The sequence below is a fragment of the Rhinopithecus bieti genome, unplaced genomic scaffold, assembly GCF_001698545.2.
Source record: "Rhinopithecus bieti isolate Rb0 unplaced genomic scaffold, ASM169854v2 scaffold_5626, whole genome shotgun sequence".
NCBI lineage: Eukaryota > Metazoa > Chordata > Mammalia > Primates > Cercopithecidae > Rhinopithecus > Rhinopithecus bieti.
The window spans coordinates 5,218,923-5,234,867 of record NW_016805666.1 but is presented as its reverse complement, the minus strand read 5'-3'; the positions used below and the strand labels follow the sequence as shown (position 1 = coordinate 5,234,867).

The following is a 15,945-nucleotide window of genomic DNA, read 5'->3' as shown; positions in this document are numbered from 1 at the left end:
TGAAAAATAATAAAATGTAAAATGCAGACATTAATGTAATAACAGGATTTAGAAACTCAATGCACAAAACATACAGTACAGTAGAAACATCAGATGTATCCTCTATGAATAAAATGGTGAATAGTAGTAAAGTAATTAAACCAACTGCAGAACAGAAACTACATGAAAAATAGGAGAGATTGGAAGATATATTGACTAAGGTAAGAAAATTTAACATAATCTATTTTTAGAGTACCTTATGCTTTAGGAGGCTTAGGAGGGAGAATCCCTTGAGGCCAGGAGTGTGGAACCAGCCTGAGAAATATAGCGAGACCCTGGGTCTGCAAAAAGAAAAATAAAACATTTAGCAAGACATGGCACACACCTACATTTCCAGCTACTCAGGAAGCCGAGGCTGGAGGATCACTTGAGCCCAGAAATTTGACGTTGTGTTGAGCTATGATTGCACCACTGCACCAGGCCAGCCTGGGTGACAGAGCAAGGCCCTGTCTTTGGAAAAGAAAAAAAAGGTTGCGGGGAGTGGAGAGAAGAAGCAATAATTTAAAAACATAGCAGAGAGTTTGAATACTGATGGAAAAAAATTATTCCTCAAATTGGTAACATAAATAATTCAAAAAGTAAATATTTTTTAAAATCCAAATGAGAACATAGTAAAATACCAAAAACAAAATTAAAAGCAGTCAGTGACAAAATATAGACGAACTATAAAAGGTCTATGATTAGATATTGGCAACAATAAAATTTAGAATATAATGTAATTACATCATTACAGTGATTAGCTAAAATATTTAAAAGTAATCTTGGAAAATCTATGCCCAGTGAAATTATCTTTCAGTAATGAGGATAAAATAAAAGTATTTTAGGCACACTCAAAGTAAAACATATTCTACCAGTAAACTGTAAAAGAACTTCTAGAGAAATTGTTTATTTAAAAAAATCAATTCCAAAGGAAGGTCTGAGGTTCAAGAAAAAATACTGAACGAAGAAAGTGATATTATATCAGTAAAACTAAAGGCAGAAATTAATTATATTAAACAATAGTAATAGTATGCAGTTTAAAAATTAATCAATTAACATATATATAAATCATGACCAAAAAGTAAAATAGTGGCAAGTGAGAGGAATTCTTATAAGGATAGATTCAATATAATTCTTCGTGTTAGCTTTAGAATTTATTAAAATGTATATATTAATTTTAAAAACTATAGAAAAACTACTTAAATATAGATGATATAATTCTAAAAACCAGTAGGTGGAAAATGTACAATGGACTGAAAAAAAGGAGAAAGAAAAATACCTCAAATGACCGACAGAATTTGATAAACGAATTCATAATCAAGTAGGGCTAAAGTAATATTGTATTAAAAATAAAAATAAAATTGTCACACTGTATTTAAGAAGTATTAGGTATATATATATATAATTATATATATATGTACTATATAATTTTTTGTTTTTTTTTTTTTTTTTTTTTTTTGAGACGGGAGTCTCGCTCTGTCGGGCCCAGGCATGAGTACAGGCCGGATCTCAGCTCACTGTAAGCCCTCCGGCCTTCCCGGAGTTCCCGCCATTTCCTGCCTCAGCCTCACCGAGCATAGCCTGCGGACTACAGGCCGCCCGCCACCTCGCCTGCTAGATTTTGTATTTTTTAGTAGAACGGGGTTCACCTTGTTAGCCAGGATGAGGTCTCGATCTCCTGACCCGCTGATGCCGGCCCGTCTCGCGCCTCCCAAAGTGCTGGATTACAGGCTTGGAGCCACCGCGGGGCCGGCCTTTAGAATATATTTTAAAAACATTTCTATAAAGAAGAGAAAAACACATTAGGCAAAATTCAAGGCCAAATAAATATATTGGATGTGTCTATATTAATATCAGATAAAAGGTACTTTAAATCAAAATACAAATAAACAGAGTAATCAGATATTGAGAAAAGATTCAATTCACCAGAAAGATTATAAAGTTGAATGCAATTAACAGCAAAGTTTCAAAACTTATAAAACAGAAAATTATGGAATCCCAAGAAAATGAAAATTTATCATCATGAGAGGTTTTAACATATCTCTATCAGATATTAATGAAAAAATAAGAGATTAAATTAATAAGTGGGGGATTTGAAAAATTCAGTAGACTTTTCTGTGTCTTTTCCCCCCCCACTCCCTCTAGAAATCCAGTTACAATGATTCTAACGGAATAAACAGAATTAACCTATCACCTGAAAATAATGGGAGACATTACCTATAGTGGATGAGTTAATTTAACAAATTTATGGAAGACAGAATGTGAAAGTGATAGGAGAGAGAGAATCACAGAAGTAACAGACTAGACTATATATAAGGGAAAATGTAATGGGAGAAAGGAGATCATTTTCCAGACAGAAACCCAAAGATGCCCTAGCATAAAAGTTCACAGGTACAGAGAAAGTCCAACAGAAAACAGGAAGTTAAAGACTCTCTAAAAACCTGCCTCTGACTTAAAAATATATTAAAAGTCTTTCATTATACTTTTGTAACTATAAATTTTCTCCATTTTTAGAAACAATTAACCTAAAAAAGATATGCAGGAAAAGCATGCTGTGAACAACATGATAATTTTTTAAAAACATTTCATGAAAATAGAAAAAAAAGATACTGCTCACAAAACTGTAGCTCATACAACTGTCCTTTACCCTTTTGCTAGCTAGATATGCTGAGGCATAAAATTACAAATCCACATTTCCTTGCAATTAGTTATGTGAATATAAAGTGGAATCTGTAAATTCTTTTTTCTGCGTGTCTTTAAAGTAACACTGCAGCCAGTGGCATCTTCTTGATCAGTTGTGGTTTTAGAAATAGTACTCCTATGTACCATCTTTTCAAAACTCAGAACAGTTTTGCCTTGTTCTGAGTGACAGCCCTGAAGGCCTAATCTACAACCTAGACTGGCAGTACTTTTAGTGATTTTCTGACTTGCCATATCCTTTCATCAAATTCCTTCCTTCTTAAAGTACTTGTAGAATTTTCTGTTCACTATAGTTATTCCTGACTGATAAAGGTATCCACTATCATTGCTTCTCACTTTTTTTATTTGAATATCTTAGCCAATATAATAAGATCAGAAAAAAGAAAAAATATGAGTAACAGAAAGGAAGTAAACTATTATTAGGTGCAAATAATATGACTGTGTATATCTACGTCCATTAAATCAAGCTTGTTCATTGGGTGGTGTAAAATCCTCATTCTCACTCAATTTTGTCAGTAAGATCAATTACTATAAAAGGAGGGCATATTAATGACCCCATTTTAGTTGTATACTTGCCTACCTGTCCTTGTAGTAGGATCACTGCAACTCAGCAGAAATATGATTTAGAGTGGTCAGAGTATTTTCATAAAAATACTTTGTTGCCAACATGGTGAAACCCCATCTCTACTGAAAAATACAAAAATTAGCTGGGCATAGTGGCAGGCGCCTGTAATCCCAGCTCCCTCGGGAGGCTGAGGCAGGAGAATCACTTGAACCCAGAAGGCGGAGGTTGTAGTGAGACGAGATGGCACCGCTGCACTGCAGCCTGGGCAACAGAGTGAGACTCCATCTCAAAAAACAAAACTGAATAGGCAACAACAACAAAACAACACTTTGTTTTTAATTGTCTGAACTTTTTTTTTTTTTTTTTTTTTTTTTTTTTTTTTGAGATGGGGTCTTGCTCAGTCTCGAAGGCTGGAGTGCATTGGTGCCATCTCTGCACACTGCAACCTCTGCCTCCTGGGTGCAAGCGATTCTCCTGCCCCAGCCTCCCGAGTAGCTGGGATTACAGGAACCCGCCACAACATCTGGCTAATTTTTGTATTTTTGGTAGAGACGGAGTTTCACCATGTTGGCCAGGCTGGTCAGGAACTCCTAATCTCAAGTGATCCACCCGCCTCAGCCTCCCAAAGTACTGGAATTATGGATCTGAGACACTGCTACTGGACTATCTGAATATTTTTTTAAAAATTGGTCTTGGCACACCATTTTGGATTATTTTTTTCTCACAACATTTTGAAAATGTTATTCTATGTTTGGGTTTCCATTGTTTCTATTAAGAAGTCAGCTAGCAATCTATTCTTTGTTAATAGCAATCTTTTTTTTCTCTCATAAGTCTTTTATGAACATTGCCTTTTTAATTATTTAGTTTTATTACTGTGTGACAATAGGAATTATATTTTATGTATCTTACTATGATTCATTTGGTTTCCTGAGTCTAATGATTGGTGTTTTATAAAAATTTATGGCAAATTTTTTAGGCATCATTTGTTCCAATATAGCTCTCTCTATTTCTTCAATTTTTAAAATTCAGGTGATTCAATTACATTAGATTTTCTGATTCTCTTCTTTATGTTTCCTAATGTTTCATGCTTTCTATTTCTTTGTTTTTCTGTTATATAGTCTGATTAAGTTCCTGAATATATTTTCCAGTGCATTCTTTCCTCAGTTGAATTAAAACTACTGATAATGCCACTTATTTATTTAAATGTTTTAATGATTATTTAAATGATTTTATTTTTCACTTTCAGAAATCTTATTTAGTATTTTTTCAAAGACATTTTGTCATTTTCATTGTCACATATTACTTTATGTTTTTAAACTGCATTAACAAATTTGATTTTATGTCTATCAATGATTGAAAATGTTTTCTCTTTCTATCCAATGTCAAGTTGAGACAGAAATTCCTCATACTTATTCTGGATATGAGATTTGTCCATTGTCCTCTGTACTTCTTGAGGTCATTAAAATCTAAGCTCAGATGTCTTTGGTTTGGCAAATACCCTCAAGTAACCACCTGTTTCAGTTCTCTGCTTATAACTCTGAGTTTCTACTTTCAAATATTTTTTGGCATCTAAAAATTTCCATCTTTCTTGCAAGATTGTCTGTGTTTTGAGAGGAATGGGTTTGTAAGAATATTTTATCTAGCAATTGCAATTGATTTCAACAAGAGTTTGTTCAGTTATCGAACTGTTTGTTCATATCAGTTTGTTCATACCATCTGAAACAAGAATTGATTTTTTCTTGTTTATTACTTCTTTCCTCAAATGGAATGAGGTAAAAGGAAAGTCTGGTACTTGGCCTGTCTTAATCAGCACTATATCCTGTCCATATGAAATAGTTTCTGATATGTATTAATATTTATTGAGTAAATACAAATTATGAGTCCCTCTAGTTCATTTATTTTAATATTTATTTGCATTTTATGATTTCAATACAGAAAATTATTAACAATTACTATAACCTCTAAGTGTATTTACAACACTTTTATGTATTTCCTCATTTTTCAACTGTGAGTATGCATTAGTTTTTAGTAAGAACATATTGTTTAAGAATTAAAGATGTCATATGATAAATACATTTTAAAATTGCTAACTACCCAAAGAAAAAAGTTACAGGTAATAAAACTACAAGTTAACAGTAGCTATCTATGGGTGGTAAAGTATAGGTTGTTTGTTTTTTAAAATTTATTCCATCTTTAAAATGTTCTATAATTATATTGTTTTCAATAAACAAAATGTTTATTTTAATTCAATAGACACTCTAGATGGTCGAGGCAATTATTTTCTTTAAAATCCTATGTAAAATGTAAACACCTATTTTTAAACTGAAATATATTAATTGATTAATATATGTCTGACTAATGCTAAGTACCTTATGTATATTGTATCCATTTTTACAAGCCAATAAAATCTTTTATGCATAATGAAATTAAATACAGTTAAGGAACTTTCCATGACCATACTTGTATGTAAAAGATTGTAATACCAGATAAATGACAACTGCCAGGGAAGACATAGAGCTGAAACCTTTAGTCTGTGACTTTTATGGAATGTCAAAGCCATGTCTTTAAATATTGGCCTAAACTTCCTCACCCCCTGCGAAGAAGCAGTGTTCCCATCTATGAAACATCAATGGAATTTCATTAGAGAAGCAGTTCTCTGGCTGTATTAGTTTGCTAGGGCTGCTATAACACACACAGATGGGGTAACATAAGCAACAGAAATTTATGTCCTCACAGTTCTGGAGATTAGAAGTCTGAGCCCAAGGTGTACGCAGGATTGGTTTCTTCTGAGGCCTGTCTCCTTGGCTTGTAGATGGCCACCTTCTTGCTGTATCCTCACATGGTATTTCTTTTGCGATTATCATGCACCACGGCTGTCTCCCCATTTGTCACTCTCCTCTAATAAGGACATCAGTCATAGTGAATTAGGACCTACCGGAATCACCTCATTTTAACTTAGTTACATGTGTAAAGCTCGTGTCTCCAAATATAGTCATATTTTGAGATACTGGGGGCTAGGACTTCAACATATAAATATTTAGAGTAAGATAATTCAGCCTATAACACAGCCATACTGAAAGAAGTGGGCAAAAATGTAGTTCTATGTTAATAATAGTGCTCTATAATAACTTGAAGCTAAAAAAGACAAAATCCTTGCAACTCTGTAGAATACAGTCTTTGATTAATACATACGGATATTTCTGGCTTGATTATGTTGGCATTTTCCCAATATATGGTTATAATTTGTTGTAATGAACATTTGTTATAATTTAGTAGTTAAATTCAACAAGGAGCTATTGTGTTCCAAGTACCATGGGACATTTCTAGTAAGAATCCTTGATGCAACACCAAAGAGGCTTACGATATTACTAGTGTGGGAAGAGGAATCAAAAAAGATGTATATTAACTCTTGTAATAGCAGAGAAAGCACTCAATAAATGACAGCTGTTAAGTAAATTATATAGGAGAGATACACAGTACACTGGATTTTAAAAGAATAGATTTCATTTTAGGGGCCCTATAATATCAGTGTGCTTATTATTTTAATTGTGCGGTGGTTTGTGTGGACCCTTTTCCTCTTTGATTTAAGCATATGAGGTAAACATCAGCACAGCTTTTGGGAAGACCATGGTTTTGTTCAGACATTATTAAAATCTATTTGAAAACATTTAATGTTTTTGTGGTATCTGATCATATGACAAAGAAGGAGATGCTTTATAAATTAATCTTATAGAATAGAGTAAGATTTCTTTTAGTATCTCTTGAAAAAAACAAATAAGGAAAATTATTTCAGTCACATAAATAATATATCAATGCAAAAAATTCAATGGTAAGATGTTATGGTTTTTAGAGATATAAAAAAGCAACAAAAGCTAGATAACTAAAGTAAGTGCAAGACACGATATAAAAATAGAAGGGAAGGATTACAAATTAGTATTTTAAACAAGGGTAATATTGTCTCTGAAAATTTGTCTCAAATGGTGTGCTTGACACTGTCTTAATCGCATAAATATCACACTAGTGCAACGCTAAAGCAATCGAAGATGCCAATAAATTCTAAATCTCAGGGAAATTTCTGAGACGCTGCCAGTGGAACTCTCATAATATGCATAATCTATTTGAGATTTAGTCGGTTGACAGAAATCAACTGATGTAGAGAGGTCTATTTTATTATACCTATATGTCTGCTTTCCTACCTTATGTCCTCCTTTGATTAATGCTCTTGTGGTTCTTATGATTTAGAACAAAACAGAAGAAATCTATGTGTTTTTTGTACTTTAAAAGCAGTGGCTCTTAAATCGAGTAAAAGTCCCCTTTAAGAATTTAACAAAAGCTGAGACTTTTAGAAATATTTATTCATTGACTTAGTCCTTCAATACACATGTTGAATTCCTATTACATGTTAGGCATTATTTGAAGTATTATGAAAACAGCAATGAATTGAAAAGATAAGATATCTCATATTATAGTAATAGGAACAAGGCCAGTCAAAAATAAAATAAAAAGATTATTGCAGGTTATAATAATGTAATGAAAGAAATAAGCAAATTAATCAGAGATGAGACTAACTGTAGGATAACTGTTGTAGCTAGTGCTTCAAGGAAGCTGGTGCATCTCTGAGAATTTTATCTTTGAGCTGAAACCTGAAAGGTGAGGAGAACTCCAGGCAGAGGGAAGAACAACTTCAAGCACCTGGGGGTGAGAAGGACTGGATATATTCAAGAAACAGAAAAGACAGCTGCAGTCATACCATAACGGGTAGAAGAAAAAGTACAAGTATGGAGCTTAAGTAGGGATCATAGTGTTTCAAGTCTTAAAGACAGCAGTAAGTAACCTGGGTTTCAACTAAAGCTTAATGAGGTGCTTCTGACAGTGTACAGGCATAATCCTATTAACATTTCAAAAAGATAGCTCTCTTTGTTGTGTTGAGGGTCAATAGAAGCAGCAAGAAGATCATAAGTAAATGATTTTAACCCATCAGACACGGGAGGATTGTAGCTGGGGGGTAAGGTGATGGCTGTAAAAATGAATATAACTATAAATAGAACTGGAAAGATTTAGAATGGCAGAGATAACCAGGTGATTTTCTGGATTTATTTGGAAGGTGAGACAAAGGAGTGATCAAGATAATGTCCAGTTCTTAGTCTGTAGCAAATATGTGATAGTGATGGTAGTTCCATATGTAAAGATAAAACAATCTGGTAGAAAAGAGAATCAGGGATTTCTGTTTTGCATTTATTGAGACATATAGATACATAATAATATGTATGTACAAAAAACCTCAATAGGTCTACAAAACAACTGCTAGAACTAATGAGTGAGTCTAACAAGGTTACAGGATAAAGGGTTAATATTAAAAATGTTTTGTACTTGTATATGTTGGCAGTAAATAACTAGAAAATAATAATTGTTCAAAATCCATTCACAATAGCACTAAAATTCATAAAATACTTAGCTAAATACAATAGAAAAAACAAAAATCTCACACTAAATATTATAAATATTCTTGTGAGAAATTGAAGGTCTAAATAAATGGGATGATAAATTACATTCAAGAATTGAAAGTCTCAATATTGTTAAATGTCAATTACTCAAAAATTATGCTTTCAATGTAGTTCCAATCAAAATCCCACAGGTTTATTTTGGCAAACTCTATAAGCTGATTCTACAATTTATATGGAAGTTCAAAGAACTTAGCATTACCTTGCTAAGCACTTTCTTTAACAGAAAAACAAATTCAGAATAATTACCATACTTGATTTCAACACAAAATAAAGCTTACAGAAATCAAGACACGTTAGGAGTGGCAAAAGTTTAAAGATACAGAGGGATGAGACAAAGTCACAAGTTCAGAAATAGACCCACACATATTTAATTGATTTTTTCACAAAGGCGCTAAGACAATTCAATAATCAAAGAAAATACTTTTCAATAAATATGACTGGAACAATTAAATTTCTAAATGGAAGTAAGATAAGAGATTCGTATCTCATGCCATAAAATGGAAATTGATTACAGACTTAGATGTAAATCCTAAAATTATAAAATTTCTAGAGAGGTTAAGAAACGTTTCCTTAGAACACAAATATTATTAACCATTACAAAAACATTAATCAATTGTTTAATCCAAATTTTTGCTCCTTGGAAGCACAGGTAACAGAATCAAAAGGCAACCCACAGACTAGGAGATAATATTCACAACACATATACCAGATGATCTAGAGAACCCTTAAAATTCAAAAATGAAAAATGGAAACACTGTATAAGAGGTTCTGTCAATTGAAATATGGAAAGTAAAAGCAATAAAACATACAAAGTTAGGAAATAGGAAGTAAAACTCTCCCTTAGGGAGATAAAACTTTGCATATGCAAAACATACGCCCAATAAGTTTACATATTCACCAACGCTTGATTTTTTTCAGTCTTTAATCCTAGCCATTCTGAAAATGCATAGCGCCATTCATTATGGCTTTAATTTGCATTTCACTGATGACTAATGATGTTCAGAATCCTTTCAAGTGCTTAGTGGCCATTTGTATATCTTCTTGTCTGAAGTGTCTGTTCAAATCTTTTGCCCTCTAATACACTGCTAATGAGAATCACGGGCAATTGTAAAGGTGGGGTCACTGTAGAAAGAGAAAGTGTTGGAAGCATCCAGGGTTATTTTTCACAAAACAAAACCAAAACCAAAATTAAAACAGGTTAAAAAAAGAAATTCCTTTATATCCCAGCTCAAATATAATCTTTGTTTTCATTTCTTTGCCACTCATCTTTTCCACAAAATTACAAAGTGCATTCCCTGTTCTATCTTTTAAATACCTACTATGTGTCATCATCTTGCTAATCAACATAGTTAAAAGCAGTAGCCAAGACAGTAGGTCCTGGCTGATTTGGGACTTAGAATCTGTATGTTTTCAAAATACATAGTTGATATTTCTATTAGCGCATATGTATGGTATTTTATACTTAGCATTTGTCTGTCTTCCCCATGAGGTTGCTCGTTGACTACTGAAAGGTTATATGTTAACTTGTTTTATTCTACAACACCCAGCATAGTTGTTTGCACACACTAGGTACAGGGAAAGAAGAAGGAGCAAGGGAGGGAGGGAAGAGGAAAGAGGAAAATGATAATCCATTTGGTTTACTCTTTTATTTATTTGAATACTTCTCAGAATCTGAGATAAACAATGTTTCTATAAGATTACGAAGCCAGCACTGTTTAAAGAAAAATAAATCTCCCCAAAATCTACTGTTGGACATTGAGTTCATATTGAGGTATAATTATCCAGTTAATTTGACATTTATCTGGAAGACTGGCTACCCAGCTGAAAGCCAGTTTAGACAATATTCGCAGCTATTTCATGGAGATTTGCACAAGTGCTCATTTGTGCCTGCATGTGTGAAATTCCTGCTGTGAAGCTGACTTCAGGACCAGATTTCAAGATCAATCTGTTCCATGAGCAACATCCCAGCTAGAGTACTGTCTTCTGAAGTCAGTCTTTCAGCCAAGTGCTTAAGTGAAGGAGGCTGATTGCTTTAGGTTGAATACCTGACTTTGGCCCCTCTCAGCCTACAAAACCGGAGCTAGCAACATGGACTGCCTGTGGATTCCATACCATGGTTACACACAAAACCCAACGCCTGAGTCTGCCTTGTGAACCCTTCTTAATATTCCCAGAAATATTCTCTTTCGAGGTGATATAGTTTGGGTATTTTTCCTGTCAAAATCTCATGTTGAAATTTGATCTCAGTATTAGAGGTGGGGCCTCGTGACAGGTGTTTGGGCCATGGGGCACATCCCTTATGAATGGCTTGGTGCCCAGATCATGAGGTCTTGTTTTATTGGTTCCCCTGAGACCTGATTGTTAAAACAGTTTGGCAACTTTCTCCTCTTGCCTCTTTCTCATGCTCCATCTCTTAATATGTGACATGCAGTCTCCTCATTTCTTGGGCCATGATTGGAAGCTTCCTGCAGTCCTCAGCAGAAGCAGACGCTGGCACCATATTTCTTGTACAGGCTGTGTAAGCGTAAGCCAAATACACCTCTTTTATTTATAAATTTTATCTTATAAAATTTTATTTTATAAGACATTTGGTGTTCTGGATTTAGTAAGAGAGAGAGGACCTGCTGCAGCACATTCCTGACCACTGGTATTTGAGAGCTTTACAGTGTTGCCTCAAAATGAGAGTCATAACTGAAGCAGAAAGAACCAGGTAGTCACAACTTCAGAAATCAAAAAATACAGAGAAAATACTACTACTAATAAAAATAGCAACAACAATTTTCTTTACTTTATAATGTTCTAATCAAATATATAAATATAAATTCATAAGATCAAAACATTCTATTTTTTATGCAAAGGAGGTGCTGCTAGGAGAGTAGAAAAGCATTTAAGTCACAGTAGCGCAGCAGTTCAGAGCTAGAACAATCGTTTTGTCCCGAGTTTAACTTCATTTTAAAGATGAAGAAGGAAGCTTGAAAGAGATTAGAAATTTTAGTGTATTATATAAATCATTAAAAACACGATCTTTACTACAGAAACATTAATAGTGATTTCACCAGTAAAAGCGACAGGCTAAACTAGTTCTGCAAGAGAGGTTAAACTGGATTATACTTTTTTTTCTCTAAAACCTTTTCCATTGCTGCTTGCTCTGCCTGGAAATATTTTTTTAGATACGTACATAGCTCAATACCTCACCTCTTTTATGTTCCTGTTCAACAAATGTCACTTCGCTGGTAGGACTTCTCTAATCATCTATTGTAAAATTGTAACCCCTATCACTTTCTATTCCTTTTCTCCATTTTACTCACTTTATAACGCATATCACATTCTAATATCATACTTTGCATGTATTTCCTTACCTGTTTATTTCCTACTTCCTCCTCTAGTATGTAAATGTCGATGGCAGGAACTTTGTCTTCCTGGTGCCTTCTAACAGCGCCTGGCATGGATTAAACACTCAGTAATTGCATGGGGGATTGATGGATAGATGAGTTTTCTCAGAAGCTCATCAAAGTCAAGCTTCTCCTTGTACTCTATCACTATCTCCATATTGCCTCTTGCAAACACACAGACACACACACACACACACACAGCACCTACATTAACACACATGCACATGCAATCACCACACATACACAAGAATTTTCATCTTTACCAAATTCAGCAAGCTCTAAGCTGCAAGATCTCCACTAGGTTCTGCTAATTTGGGTGCAGTATGTTAAGGAAGGAAAATGGGCTCACGATTTGGTCATAGCCTTCTAAGAACCTATTGTCTGGTTACAATGAATTGGAGAAAAGTTCATCTGACACATTGACTGTTTACGATGTTTGAGGACACAGAAATATAAACTATTATATTTTGCTTTATGGCACCTTGAAAGTCTGGAAAGCTTTCAGGAAAAGGGCAATGAGCAGCATTCCAACCAGTAAACAAAGATGTATAAAGGCATTCCAGATAAAAGAATCTATGCAAAAAATGACGTAAAGGAATGAGAAGGCAAGGCATGTACAGAAACAATGTCCAGCTTCCTAAAGGACTGAACACAGCCGGGGCAAGTTCACTGAAAGAACATGTTGGTTCCAGTTTGTGGCATGATGTGAATGCCATTGGTAAACATTTGGAATTTATTCCCTTGGTGATGGGAAGCTATCTATGGTTTTGCTTAGGGCAGAAACGTTAAACAGCGATCTTAAAATCTTTAATATCAGGCATCATGCTAAAATGTAATACGCGTAATGTTGCTTAAACCTTGCAATAAGTCGGAGAATAAGATTATAAAATTGAGGAAACAGATTTTTAAAAAAGATAAATAAAATGAAAAGGTAAAACAGCTTGAAAGTACAAGAAATCGTTTAAAAACAGGTATCCTAATTTTGGGTTCCTGGTTTATTCCAGTTCACCTACCTGATTAGATCTGCTATTTAAAATATTTCTTTGGAACCATTATTTATGAGATACGCTATTGAAACAAAAAATTCAGTTGTAGAGTTCATATAGGAGTTTTCTGCAAAAAAAGAAAAAGAAAAAACATGAAACAACAAGGGCCTGAGCTAGAACACGGGATGGAAATAAAAGCACAGATGGGATAGGTTGTGTGAAGTGATTACACAGACCACTGGACAACTGGGTATTTTTCCTCTGGGCTAGTTTAATTTTGAAGAAGAAAATAAAAACTAAATTGCATTTTATTATTATTTATTTATATGATCAACTAGCTTAAGGGAAGAAAAATTAAAATAGCAGTAGAATATAAAACCAAGTGCCAATAAAGGCTTTTAAAAGAATGGATACTATAATATAATTTCTTCTTTCTTTTCTGAAAACAAACGAGAAATAAAAGCTTTCAATGTTTTTAGGTTTTCAAATCCACCCACTTACACCTGTTCAGAAACATCTGTTTTCCTATAAAAGGGAGACCAGAAAAAATGAAAAGGCCAGCTAGTAATAATACATGGTGAAGAGAAAAAACTTCTTTGTTAGTTTATTTAGTTTTTGTTTGTTTGTTTGTTTTTGATTTTTAGAATATATCTTTAAAACTGAACTGCACATGATTGATTAGGTATGAATATGGGAGTATCCCCCATTATGCTTTGGATTCCTGGCACTCCCTTATTTGTTAATGTCATTAGTGCATCACTTATTTTCATATGCTTTTAGAGATATGTGGTTATTCTGGGTATTTCATGGTGTTAATTTACTAAGATTTGGATATATAGAGAATACATTCCATTATCTTAGAATACAGCTAAAACTCCTGACATCTTTTATTTTGGAACTGCAATGACCTTAAGCACGTCTGAATTAATTATAATCTAGCACAACAATGAATCTTAGCAAGGTACTGTCTGGTGAAGAAGATGATACGTTTGACTTGAGAAATAAATAAAGGAGACAAGCCGTACTTAAAATAGGGAAGAGACTATCCCAGACAAAGTCAACAATAAGGGAGAAGATTCTGAAACCAGAACAAGCCTGGAATTTTCAGTGAATAGAAAAAAGTCCAGTGTGTCTGAAGCCAGAGAAGATGAAAGAACCAGTGAAAGAGGAGCTTGAAAAGAAGGCAGAAACAAGATCAGGCTTGCTTTGGAGGCCATGAAGAAAATATTCTTTCTATTTACAATGGGAATTCATTGGAGTGTTTTAATTAAGAGAGTAACAGATCCAATTTACATTTTAAAAAGTTTACACTGATGTCTCTAGATAATGAAAGTGGGAGTGCAGGGATTGAAGCAAGGACACCAGTTAAACAACTTTAACAAATCCAGATAAGAAATAATTGAAGTCTTGGGCTGGAGCATTGGAGATGATAGGAAGTGTTCATAGTTGGGATACAGAGTAGAAGAATAACAGATTTGGGTATAAATGAGCACAGAGTTTATGTCACTGAATTTATATTCAATTAGTCTATGTTGTGTAGAATTTATTTTTAAAATCACAAAGAATAATCGATGATATTTTTAACAATGATTAAATGAATAAAGCAAAAAATTGGAATTTCTCTATTTGGTACACAATGGTTTTTAGAATCAGGCTATTAAGTCATTTAATTTAATTTAATTTAATTTAATTTAATTTAATTTAATTTAATTTTTTGAGACAGGGTCTTACTCTGTCACCCAGGCTAGAGTGCAGTGGCACAATCATGGCTCACTGCAGCCTTGACTTTCCAGGCTCAGGTGATTCTCCCACCTCAGCCCCAAGTAGCTGGGACTACAGGCATGTGCCAGCATGTCCAGCTAATTTTTATATTATTTGTAGGGTTAGGGTTTTGCCATGTTGCTCAGGCTGCAATAAAGCCATTTTAATTCATAAAAGGACACTGACAATATACCATTTATACCAAACACAATTGTTTATTCACACGATTTATTTTTTATAAAACTTCTGAATATCTTACTGTGTCATTTATCTGCTCTTAAACTTGTTGAATTTTGTTATTATAGCAGAGGTTTTACTTAAGGAATGTGTCATATACAAAAATTTCAAGAAAAATAGGTAATTATGCAAAGAAATGTATGAGTTAATTTTCAGTGTACATGAGACTTTGGTTTTTCTGTACACTAGTAAAATATAACTGAATCATTTAATAGTAAACATGGCCAATACTTCCAAGCCTAATTTCAACTAGAGAAATGCCTATTTGGTTGGAATTGTGTGAACAGTTTACATTTTCTGCTAAAATATGTTCAAACTCAAGTAGTGTTTGTATAATGAGATAGTCTACCTTAAGCACTAATAATGGTTTGCTGCATGATCATCATACTAACAATGTGTTGTAATTTATCACACCTGCCATTGACTGAACTCTAAGAATTTCACAAACAGCCCCTCATTAATCTATTCACTTAGCTCCTTTCTCCTTCAAAGCTTCTAAGCTATTTAAGAAATTATGTAGCAACTATGGGAAAGAGATTTTGGAACATTCAATGAAAAAGAAAGGACTGAAACAGGGTTTCAGGGTTGTAAAGATGTAAATTCCATGTGAAACAATCGGGAGAACTGACACAATTATATATAATTATAATTATATATAAGATATATATAGAAGATATATAATATAGATAAGATATATATAAGATATATATTATGGATAAGATATATATAATATGTATAAGATATATATGATATATAAGATATATACATATATGTATATATTA

The 15,945-nt window shown here is 33.5% G+C and overlaps 1 long non-coding RNA gene across 1 annotated transcript in view; it reads right to left on the bottom strand.

Annotated features, from left to right (window-relative positions):
• Positions 1-15,945, bottom strand: part of LOC108530485 (uncharacterized) — a 50,008-nt gene that overhangs the window by 12,518 nt on the left and 21,545 nt on the right. The window contains exons 4-5 of the long non-coding RNA XR_001885846.1: positions 9,686-9,909; positions 6,018-6,181 (exon numbers count right to left, since the gene is read on the bottom strand). This is a non-coding gene — a long non-coding RNA (uncharacterized LOC108530485). The remainder of the gene's footprint in view (positions 1-6,017; positions 6,182-9,685; positions 9,910-15,945) is intronic.